The sequence below is a fragment of the Numida meleagris genome, chromosome 14 (assembly GCF_002078875.1).
Source record: "Numida meleagris isolate 19003 breed g44 Domestic line chromosome 14, NumMel1.0, whole genome shotgun sequence".
Taxonomy (NCBI): Eukaryota; Metazoa; Chordata; class Aves; order Galliformes; family Numididae; genus Numida; species Numida meleagris.
The window spans coordinates 7585422-7597292 of NC_034422.1; the positions used below are offsets into that span (position 1 = coordinate 7585422).

The 11871-nt window shown below is 53.2% G+C and overlaps 1 long non-coding RNA gene across 1 annotated transcript in view; it reads right to left on the minus strand.

The window, feature by feature from the left end:
- Positions 1 to 11491, minus strand: part of LOC110406254 — a 106626-nt gene extending 95135 nt beyond the window's left edge. The window contains exons 1-2 of the long non-coding RNA XR_002443368.1: positions 9758 to 11491; positions 8156 to 9647 (exon numbers count right to left, since the gene is read on the minus strand). This is a non-coding gene — a long non-coding RNA (uncharacterized LOC110406254). The remainder of the gene's footprint in view (positions 1 to 8155; positions 9648 to 9757) is intronic.

An 11871-nucleotide genomic window follows, 5' to 3' on the forward strand; every position in this document is an offset into this window, starting at 1 on the left:
ATATGGATGAGGCAAATTGAGTTAAAATAGAGGAGACTGCTGCATTCATTAGCCCGCCCACCCTCTGAAGTAGTTGTTTAATATGCAAACTATTAATATGCAAATCAGCACAAATGAAAAAAGTGCAATTTTTTTTTTTTTTTTTAATTCTCCTGAACACAGGCAGCTGCCTGACGTGAAAGAGCTGCGCATTTCCACGCTGGCAGAGGATGGCATTGCAGAGAGGAGCTTTTATCTCACAAATTCACATCTTGTAGGCCGCGCTGCCCTCGGCCCAGCAGCACGCAGCCAAGGGAGGGGAACAGGCTGAGAAAAGAGCTCAGGAAAAATCGGCAGTCCTGCCCCAAACCGGGCTCCAGGCTTGGGGAGCTCTGGACACAAGCCTTGTGAGAAGAGAACCAGCGAGTCGGGCTTGGGAGATGCTCAAACCAACAGGTCGGCACCTTGTCCTGCCCCTTGGCCCAGGGCTGGCCCTGTGCTCCCACGTTTGGGGCATGGCCCGCAGCTCAGTGCCTCTCCTGGCTCCAGAGCACTGGTAACCGCTTTGCTTGGTAAGTGGAAAAGGCAACTTTCCCACTGGCTGTAACCCCTCCTGCAGGAGGAAGCCTTCCAGCAGCAGAGAGCTCTTCACCGAGATAGAAACAAAGCAACACCCAACACCTAGACTGAAGCTCCCCCATTTGGGCCAGAAACAAGAGAAAAAGCAAAGCAACCCAGTTACTGGAACAAGGCAGCAAGCCTGCCCGCTCCTTGTAACCAAGAGAGACACTCCAGCTCTTCCAGGACCCTCAGGTCCACACAGGTCTCGGGCAGAGCTCTGGTGCGCAGGCACTGTAGGAGCACCACAAGATCACATAAACGGCTCCTCCCGAGACCGTAATCCAAACTGCCTTGGCCAGCATAAGAGCAGCTGAATGTGTGAAGATTAGAAATAATTCCCAACCCATTTCTGACTTCACGGTTCCAGCCCCGTAAATTACAGCTCTATTGTGGTGCTTTCCCAGCGCTGCTGCGGCGCCAATCACCACCCTCCGACAATTACACAGCAAGTGAAAAACTTCTTAGAAACTGTAATTACACCTAAGAACTGTTTCCCTCTTTGGCTTCCTTTGCCTAGCGGGTGACCCTTCAATGTTGTGACAAACGTGTTGTTGGGAATTATTTTTTCATTTCTAGCTATTAACCAGATATGTCACCGCTTCAGTTTTTGGCATTTTGTGCTCTGATTTTTCTTCTTAGTTAGATAAGATGATATGTGTTACCCCACACCTACCAGCCCACTGCGTGCACGTGCCACTCAGTGCCCACCATTGGCAACTAACCATATCCCAAAGTACTACATCCACCCTTTCCTTAAACACGTCCAGGAGCAGTGACCCTACCACTCCCTGGGCAGCCTGTGCCAATGCCTGACTGCTCTTTCTAAGAAGAAATTCTTCCTAATATCCCATCCTTTGACTTAATTGATGATTCCCACCTTCAGGGGCAGGACTGGGACAGCACTCCTTGTTCCTTCTTGAGCTGTTACCTTTTCACCTCTCCTTTCTTCTGCAGGTTCCTACACTGTGTTCACCACTTAGTTTTGTGTGCCTCATCACTGGGGCATATGTGTAAGCTCTTCGAGCACAATTAAGCCATTAATTGTCACAAGAGATGAGGGGCTGCTCTTCTCCTCCAGGACATTACTGAGTCCAGCTGACCATGCCATCAGTCCTGGTGCACTTGGATGTGCATGAAAGCAGCCCAACGGGAAGCAAAGTCTTCATCTGACCCAACCACACCACTGCACTGATTTGCTCCATCCCATCAGCAGGACGGGCACAGGGTGAACGTGGGGTTCCTTAACGCCACTTTGCAGGAGCACGAGCTGCCTTCCCGAACCAAAGTCAGATCAGCTCCTCAGCAGAATGAGCCCAGAGCACGGCAGCTATTTTCTCGGTGATTTCATTGGGTTTGTTTTTCTGTGCATAAGGCGATGTTCCTGCGATCCCTCCAAGACCTGGCAGAGCCTCTGCGCTCTTGTCACCCTGTAACAGCTTCCTGGATTAATGATTCTGCAAAGGGCTAATTCTTAAGAGGGCAATGTCTTTTGCAGGCTGGTATTGATCTTTGTCAGCCTCCCCTTGAAAGAAAGAAAATATTGGCTTATTTACAAAAGGCAGCTTTTTGCTCCTGGCAAGTCAGCCTCAAGATTCACAGCTCCTCACGTCCCTCAGAAATTGGATAGGCTGAGGGGGGCTCCTGCAGTGTCAAAATCAAAGTCCTCAAAGTTCACAAAACTGCAGACTGGGATGGCAGGAGAGGGTGGGGACTCCTGCTGCGCCAATGGGCAGAGGGTCCCACGTTGCAGAACAAAGTCCATCACAGGGCTGAGCTGGGGAAAAGGAGCTGTGCAGGGAGCAGCCCCCACGTCACACCTGAAATGCTGCAGTTTGTGTTCCATGGCAAAAAAAAAGTGCAGGTTTTCAACAGCATGCATGGGATAACTTTTAGAGAGAGAGATTTTGCATAAGAGCAATATAAAAATATAAAAGCATCCAACATTCAAACTGAAAAACAATCTAAATTCTGGGAAAAAAAATAGGAAGACACAAAGAGCTACCCCTTGGTAAGCAGCATTTTGCTGAAATGGAAGCACGGCCCTTGCAGCAGCAGAACACAGCCAGGCGGCTCTGGTTCCTCCCTGTGGAGTGGCCCAAGGCCGCTGAGCAGCACAGGAGGTGCACACGGAGAGCTCTGCACTCTCTCTGCCTCCTGAGAACAGAACCCAAAATATCTGCACAGGAACAACCAAAGGCGCAGGGCTGATTTGCAAAGCCATCCCAGAATAGCGCAAATGGGTGTGCATCTGTGCATATCTATAGATACATACACACACAAATAGAGAAGGAGGCGATTTCAGCACAGATAAAGAAGGAAGCATGAACTACAATGCTAAAGAGATGCAGGAGGACACGTGGCTACAGAGCAATGCCTGGGGTGCACCCAATGTCCAGCACAGTCAGCATGCACCCTACAGCTGCCCCACACCTCCTGTGGGTGCTGTGGCACCCAGCGCAGCCCGGCCCCACTGGTGTCCACAGAGCTGGGCTGCAAATGGCACAAGAATGGGATGTTTGTGGCCGAGCTCGGGGCAGCACCATCAAACACCGCATCGCCGGGTGATGCTGCACTCCCCACCTGAGGACACGCACCTGAGTGCCCCCCAGGCCACGCGTAGGTCGGCGGTTCTGCACACCCCGAGCCCCCGCTGAGCAATATTACACACTGAATGCAAATAAACAAAAAGACGAAAAAGCTCTTCCACCCACCAACTCCTGCTGTGCAGAAGGTGCCAAATCAGATTACAGCGCACAGTTGCCACATTATCCTGTCTCGACTTCACTAACGCTCATTAAGCTTCTAAAATCCTTTTTATGGTGTTTATAACACCTCCAGAGGAGTTTACTGTGTAAATATTATTCTACCATTAAATCCTGCAACAAGGCAACCGTCAACAAGTGGAATTTGTAATGGGCCTGCCGAGAGGGCTCTGCTTGCAGGCTGCAAAGCCTGTGAAGTGAGGCCAACGAAAGCAGCCAAGAACACAGTACGGAGTGATAAAGCACTTCATTTTGATGCTTTAAATCTCCTACCACTTGGGCCTGCTTAATGTAACAGGCCCACTGAGACGTTAGATTTGGGCCTGGAGTCAAATAAGCTACGGGGAGCCACTTACTGAAAGCAGCCTTCCACGTAGCGCAGCATTAGCAGTTTAACCCAGCTAATCTGGCACGGCGGTGTGGGAAGGGGTGTGTGTGGGGGGGGTGGACACCCCAAAATGGGGCCAAACTCAGCCCCCAACATGGGGCAATGTGGATACACGGGGCAGCGGGACCACGGAGCTGCGGCACAGAGCTCCCTGCTCGCCCCACTGCGAACAAAGGAAGGCAGAAAGGAGACGGGCGCATGGAAAAGAGAGAGCAGAAAGCAGAAAAAAGGAGGGGGAGGGGGGTTCAGGAAGCGGAGGGGAGGGAAGGAGACTCCCTGAAGATCCCGCGGAGTTGGCGAGTGTCAAAATATCAACAGCTGTTCCCAGAGCACAAAATAAACACATTGGAAACACACGCGCTCCGCAGAGCCGCGCTGCCCGCGCCAAGAGCCGCTCTGTTCCCCCGCCAGCCCCGCGCCCGGCTCTGCTGGATGGCAGCTCCTGGGCTGTGCCAGCCCTGCTCGCTGCCAGGCGGCACCCGGCAGCCCCGGCCAGCCAGACACAGCACCACCGCCCTCTGCTCCACTGGAGGAAAATGAACCCAGAAAGAAGCACGGGGTGATCGAGAATTAAAACGCTGAGCGCGTCACCGATGCCGAACTGAATTATTTCGTTTCAAGTTGTTGCACCCCCTTCTTAAAGCCTTCCCTCCCAAAACAAAGGCAGAATCCCAAGTCTGTCCTTAACTGTTAAGCGCCACTTTGAACCGAAAAATCTCATCTTGGAAACGGCAAGCTGATGCACGGTGAGGCTTTGGGAAATAAAGAGCCTTCCTTCTTTTGGGGGCCAAAGCATCGGCCGAGCTCAAGCTCCAGTTTAGCGGCAGCCCCCTGCCCTGACCCCTGGGGCCATGCCAGGCAGCGCTCCCCAGCTTGGTACAGCACAGCACAGTTTGGTACAGCACGGCCCTGCAGCTTGGCAACCTGCACTAACGCAAGAGAGAAGATGACCAAGTTTGGAAATGCTGCTAAATAATTTCTACCAGATGTGTTTCCTTGTTCCTTTGTCAGTGCCTGCGCCCGCGAGCACGGCTCGCCCAGGTTCAGGGGGCTCCGCTCTCTCCCCACCCCCAGCATAGAGCTGAGCAGCACCGCAGGAGCTGGGAGCCCCCAGTGGGTCTGCTCCATGCACTTCACGTTTCACAAAACCTTTTGGGATGAGAGCAGAAACAAACATTCTGTGGAGGAACACGCTGGAAAGCATTGCTGCAGCTTAACTAGAATGGTTCAGGCTTGACAAAAGCGCTTGGATTTTGTTTTGATTTTGGCTTCCAGCAAAATAATCTATCGTGTAAAAATAACACGGGAGACAACAGTTATGATGCAAAACACAATGCAATATGATAAATAATGAAAATATTGAAATACAAGCTGTTTGCAAATTAAAAATTGATACGAGAATGCCACACAGGGCGTCGCAGCACACTGAGTGCTTTTCCAGCCTCCCCCCCCCAAAAAAAAAAAACAAAACCCTGCTGCAGAGCTCCAGCACCGGGGCTGCTGGCACCAGAGCATCGCACACCCTCTGTCCCATGGTGTGCCCCTGGCTCCACAGCGATGGCAAACGCACAGATGTGTGAAGGAGCAGCCATTGCCATGGCAATGGAACACAACAGGCAGCGGGTGGGGGGCCAGGATGGAGCAAGGCTGGGCCACCCCATCCTCCAGGGTTGGGTCCTGCGCTGCCCCAAGCCCCACTGGGCACAGCCCTGCTCCAAAGCTGTGTTCAGACAGAACAGGACTGTGGTGGCATCAGGAAAGGAGGGAAAAAATATCCCTTCACACCTCTCCTAGGAAATCGCGGCGCGGTAACTCCCCCCCTCAAAGCTGCATATTTTAGCAGCGTTGTCATCCACATATTTATCTTCTCGGTAAGCCCCGAGAAAAGGCCAACACTGAGCACACGCGAGAGCTGCAGCTGGTGCTGCTTCCTGTGTAAGGCCACAGCTGTGGGGAGGGCTGCGGGAGGGGAGGGGTCTGCCCTGGGTGGGAGCCACTGCAGCACATCACTGCATGGGGTGCCCCCGATCGCACACAGCCCGGCTGTGTCAGAGGTGATGGAGCCGTCCTGCAAAACGCACCAGAGTTCGCAAGGTTTGGTGGCACAGCACAGCACGTAGTGTGGTACGGGAACGGATATCAAGCGAGGGGACACCAGGGAGTCACCAAACGGGCCCTTCTCTAAAGTGAGATCTAGAAGAATCATACAGTCACGAAGGTTGGAGAAGACCTCTAAGATCACCCAGTCCAACCATCCACCTACCACCAGTACTGCCCACTAACCACGTCCTGAAGCACTACACCCACCCTTTCCTTAAACACCCCCAGGGACAGTGACCCCACCACTCCCTGGGCAGCCTGCACCAGTGCATGACTGCATTTCTGAGAAGAAAATCTTTCTGAGAAGACTCAAGACCTTCCTCAGGAATGGGTGCAGAGCTGCAGCTGTGCAGGTGGGTTTGGCAGCACAGGAGGACTGATCTGAATGTCAGCGCCTGCGTTCCTTTTGGACTGCTTGGCAATACAAAGTCTGTCCCTGGTGACAAGTCACACCGCAACAGCCCCCATGCAAGAAATGCTTTATGCAGTACTGCAACAAGAGGCCAGCTGCAAATGCCCTGCTATCTCCTGATGAGCATCAAAGGCGTGGTTCTCAGTAAAGATGGCACTGCACCACCTCCTCAGCAATGCCCACGGGGCACAGGGCCAGCCCCACAGCACAGCTCCCTGCTTCCATGCCCTGAGCCACAGCAGTCACCAGCACGGCCCAAAGGAGGCAGCAGCAGCCAGGCAGGTCAAGGAGCAGTGCTGTGCTGCTGCACCTTGCTGAAGGATGCCCTCGTGCACTGCGCAGAGCTGCAGGGCCTGAAACACCCCAACCTGAGCAGCCAGCGTGTGAGAAAACAACCAGGGTGCTGAGGGCACAGCAGCACATACAGAACGCTAATTAGAGGGCTTCCATCAAAAGGCAGCCTGGGTAAGGTTCCCAATTATCCCGACAGGGATACGGATTTTAATGGGCACCAGCACTCCCAACAAAGGTCTGCGTGCTGCTCCTGACACAATCCCATTCAGGCAGCTTTTGTGAGGCTGCAAGGGAGCGGTGCTGGGAACACCACCATTGCTCCGGGCAGAGGACAGGGCTGGAGCAGCTCTGCTTCCAAAGACGGATCACACCCAGCTCAGAGCAGCGAGGGGCTTCACCCTGCCCGGCCCCACGCACCCCAAGCAATAGCAACACAGTCCTCTGGAACCTGCTGTTGTGTTTCTTCTGCAGTGTTGCAAACACACGCTCAGAGTCCCGTCAAAGCCACACTCCCACTCACTCAGCTCTCACCGAGGGCACCTGCACCAGCAGCACCCGCTGGTGCCAGCAGCACTGTGCCATGGCCGCCCGCAGCCGCCGCACGCCGTGACTCAGGCAGCAGGAATGTGGGAGCTCGGCCCCGTGCGGAGCTGAAAGCCTTTTAATTCCAGCCTGGTGATGAATGGGTAAGGCCTGAAATGAAATGTTCGGAGGCTCAATGTACCAGGCCTCCCGCTTGTAATTATTTTTGTACAGAATATGTCAAGTGTCGTGCTTCACAAGAACTCGTTTAGCATGCAAACATTTTGTGATTAAGTGAGGCTTACTTAATTAAGCACTTTGTAATGACTCTTAAACCAAAGAGTAGTGGATTAGTGCGTCCTATTTGTGTCTATCATGTTAAAGGCGCGGTAATAACAGGTTGCTGCAGACAATTAGGGTTAGAATACAGAGTGGATGGAGGGAGAACCAGCAGGCACCCGGAGCCCCACCACTCGCTCATGCCCTGATTTAAAGCCACCTCAGCACAGACAAAGCAACCATGTTCCCTGCCTGTGCTGCCGAGCCGCAGTGCTTTGCATTGCCGAGTGCCATGCACCAGGGTGTCCCCTACCCCAGCAAAGACCATGGGTACTCAACTGTCACAGCAGCAGCCAGCTGGTGTTTTGCTCATGGCTCCAAACTGTCACGTTTGCACACCCACATCAATAACACAGGGGCACAGCCCATGCCCACGGTGCTTTTAGGGTGGGTGGGGGGTCTTCTCCACACCAGGGAGAAAGCACAAACAGGCACGGGTCTGAGCTCACCAACCACCCACAGTGGCTGCTGGCACCACAATGGCACTTCCAAGCCAAGGAGGACACATGCTACCACAGGGGGATCATAGGATCATTCAAGTTGGAAGGGACCCTCCAAGGTCATCCAGTCCAACTCCCTTCAGCAGGCAGGGACACCCACAGCTCCACCAGGTGCTCAGAGCCCCATCCCCTGTCCTCAGGGATCTCCAAGGATACAGCCCAGCCCTTGGGCTGCCACCAAGCCTGCCTCCGGACACTGGTTTATCTCAGCAATTCTGGGTCACCCTGCACCACTCACTGAAACAACAGACTGCTGCATCTCTCTGCCTTCAGGGCATCCACCAGGCCGAGAGTTCACCCGGGGCTATCGCAGATCTTGCTCCTCAGCAAGGCACAGCTTGTTATCCCACCTCCTGCGGTCATTTGTGTCTCAGAGGCCACGTTCGAGAACCGAAGGGCTAAAAGACGAAGGCCCTGGAACCCTTCGGAGCCCCCGGCGGCAGCGCCGGGCCCTGCTCTCCGCCGCAGCCCGGATCCCTTTGTCTCACCGCGGCCCCGAGCACAAAGGCGCTGCCGAACCCGACCCGGGCTCTGGAGGGCGTGCGGTCCCCGCGGCCCGGCCCGGCTCTGGGGCCCGGCCAAAGGCAGCACCTGCAACGTCTCCGCGCTCCCTTCCTGTGTGCTCGTACAGAAATACCGATGTGCTGATGGTACAGCCGGAGGGCCGCGAGAAGGGGAGGGGGGAGGCTGTTTGCCATGGTAACGGCCCAACAGCGAGCCGGGAGCTGGAGCGTGTTCGGGAAGCAGCGCTCAGCCCCTCCTGTTCCCGGCCCGGGGGTGACGCGTTTGTCACAGGTGCCTCCACCACCCCGTACATCACAAATTATCTCATTACTCCCCACCAACTAATTCGTTTAAAGGACTAAAGCGAGCAGCGCATCAATCCGACAAGTACAGCGAAGGTGAGAGGCAGAGCTCCAGCTACAGGCGTAGCACATACCAGGAGCAGTGTTCTAAGAGCACCGGGCATAGAGCAGGATGGAGCAACCCGGGGACCGAGATGAGCAACGCTGCTCCCATCGCACACAGTGGGTGCAGGGCCAAAAGCTGCCCAGGGCTGCATCGAAGCAGGGATGGAGGCAGCAGTTCCTGCTGTCCCTGCATGGCTTGCTGCAGGGGGTGGGAGACACAGGGCACTGCTGGGAGAACTTGGGGTGCAACGTGCAGGAGCAGTGTTCAGCCAGGCCCTGTGGCTCGCTCCCTTACTAGCAGTGCTATTAAACTCCACGCTAATCCAGAGGGTTCTGCCCCTCTGCTCACTTTTGAAAGACGAAAAACAGAGGCGACGCTTACCCTGGAAAATCTTTCCCTTTGAACCAAGGGAAAATTCTGAGTTTAACAAATAGACATCCTTACCTGCATGTGCGTGGGCTAACGGAGCTCCGAGCCAGCGGTTGTGTGCGTTAGGGCCAATTCTTCTTTATCCTAAATAGCATGAAACTCATCTCCCCTGCAATAAAACAGCGCTACAAGCAAGCAGTGCCCTCAGAGCAGAAGGCAGCAACGTTAAGGCTCAGAGCTTTGATACCACTCACCCTCTTGCCCCCAGCTCCTGATTTTCAAATGCTCAGAAGACAACAGGTAATAAATCTGGATATTTTACACTTTTTCATTTCCTCTTACCTCACATTTAATGAGATTTCACCCTTAACAAAGGTACTATTGAAACTGACTCTTAAACAAGGCCAGACAGGGGCTGGAGCACGCAGGGGATGGGCAGGGAAGGAGGGCTGTGAAAGGTTGGGGGAGGAAAAGAGACCTCAGGAAACCAGCAGCCTGGTTTTAGCTCAGGATGTGAGGGAAGGTTTAAAAGGGATCTCATTCTATCTCAAGCACATACCCAGCCTGGAAATCATCCCCTCCTTGGCATTACCTGGGGCTGAGCCTGGTCTTACAGAGCCCCCAAACACCAGAGATTTGCTGCTGCAGTGCCCTCAGCTCCTTCAGCACAGGTGAAATTTATACTGCTAAGAGGGACACCAGCTGAATGCCCTTGCAAACATCAGCAGGGGGTAAACAGTGGGACTGCCATTAGCATAGCTCAATCACCATTAATTTGCAGTGGATCCCCCCTGAGCTCAGGAAGGAGAGAGGCTGTGCAGCGTAGGGGTGTGGGCTGGCAGCACGAGGATGCTACTGGGAAGTAGGGGGGTACTGGTCTGATCCTGCGCTGTGCACGGGGAAGAGATATTGCTTGTTCCAAACCCGAACCACCCTCGAACACGATGCAAACCCAGCAGCTTTAAATGAGAACTCCTGAACTCGCATGCCAGCTCTGAACCTGGAGGAGCCAAAACATTCTGCAAAACCTCCAACTCCGCGAGACTTTCCAAGCCCTCAATGCCTTATGTTTTAGTAGCTGTTGAATTTCAGAAGTTCGGTATTGCAACTGAGGGCGATTAACGAGCAAAGGGAGGGAGGGGATCAAAGCTCCCACTCCTGTGAGTGTTCTCAGAGGAGGTTTCAGGTGGAAGTGGTACTTCTCAAGCCGGCTGCGATCGCACTGCTGTGTTGGATGCTGCGGCGATGGCTCAGCTCTGCTTGCGCTCCCCGCTCTCCATCTGTTCCTGTTGTCGTTCTATGGGCACAGCTCCCTTTGTTTCTCACAATATTAAGAAAGATATAATTAATTATTGGGATATTTGAGTCTGCTTTCCTGTCCTTCAAAGAGAAAGGGGCCGGCTGTTGCGCTCTGTCCCATCCCCACGCTGGGTGCTTGTGCCGTGGGAGTGATGCTGAGCACTGGGAACCAGAGAGCACCCAGTGCCCAACAGCACTGCTCCGTGGGGCAGGGAAAAGCTAGGAAACTGAAACGCCAACGCACCCAAAGGGGAAGAGCAAAGGACAAACACGATCATCAGCAGAGGGAACGCAAAGCTTATGGGGAGGAGCCCCGGTGGCAGAGGCCATCAGCGCAAGTGCAGCGTGGTGCCGACATCTGCTCGCTGCGACGCGGAGCTCCGGCCCGCGGGGCCTGGAAAAACGCGGCGCTGTTTTAGTAACTCCAGGCAGTTGGCAGTTCCACTTTAAATTGCGGCGTTAATCAGAAACACATTGTCCATATTGTCAACACTTCGTTTAACCACTTCTATAAATTCGGTATTAGCGTTAAAAAGATTCTGATTTGATGGATGAAATAGTCATCCTCCTGCAAGCCAAACCCAATAAAAGAGAGCTAATAACTTCAGGAAATGAGGCAGAAGATACTTGACAGAGGCACAAACGGGTGAGATTTCCCTTCCTTTCTATCCGCTTATGAAAGAGCCGGCGGAGCTTGAACCGTGCGCTGCAGCGCGCTGCTGGGCCCAGCTCCGGGCACCAACATGGCGTTGGTGATAGGATGGCATGAGAACAATCCTCCATGCGTTTTCCTGGTCAGGGTGGCACAGGCTGTCGCTGGGCCTGCAGCTTTCGTGGCCTTTTGGCTGTCTGTGTGCCCCACGCGCATCCCCGAGCGGGGCGAGCCCGCGGCGCACCGACCCGAATCTCCTCCACCTCCCCCCTATTAGTGCAGCCTTCTAAAAACAGTCCTCTCTCTCTTTTTTTTTTTTTTTAAGGAAAATGTGAGCCAGGCCCCAGATTCCAAATCTAATTGCATGAAACGAGAGGCTTTCAGCACTTCTCATCCTACACAAATAGTTTCCATTTTGATTCCCAATCTTCTTGACAAAGTATTTGGAAGTTGTTGTTTTTACTGCAATATGAGTATTAAAAAAAATAGCTCTAGTCAGTGAACTTGGAAGTCATGGAATAATAATCCAACAACACAAGCCTTCTTGGAAAACTCTTCTGAGAATAACAGTGCCCTTGGGCATGTCTAGAGCCTTGTTTATTAAAACAATATAATTTAAGAATTAATGCATTTATAAAGCAGGACTTATTACATAAGAATATTGTGCTGCTTTCATCGTTACAAAGGATCTAGTTACTAAATGAATGTAACCCATTTTGGAG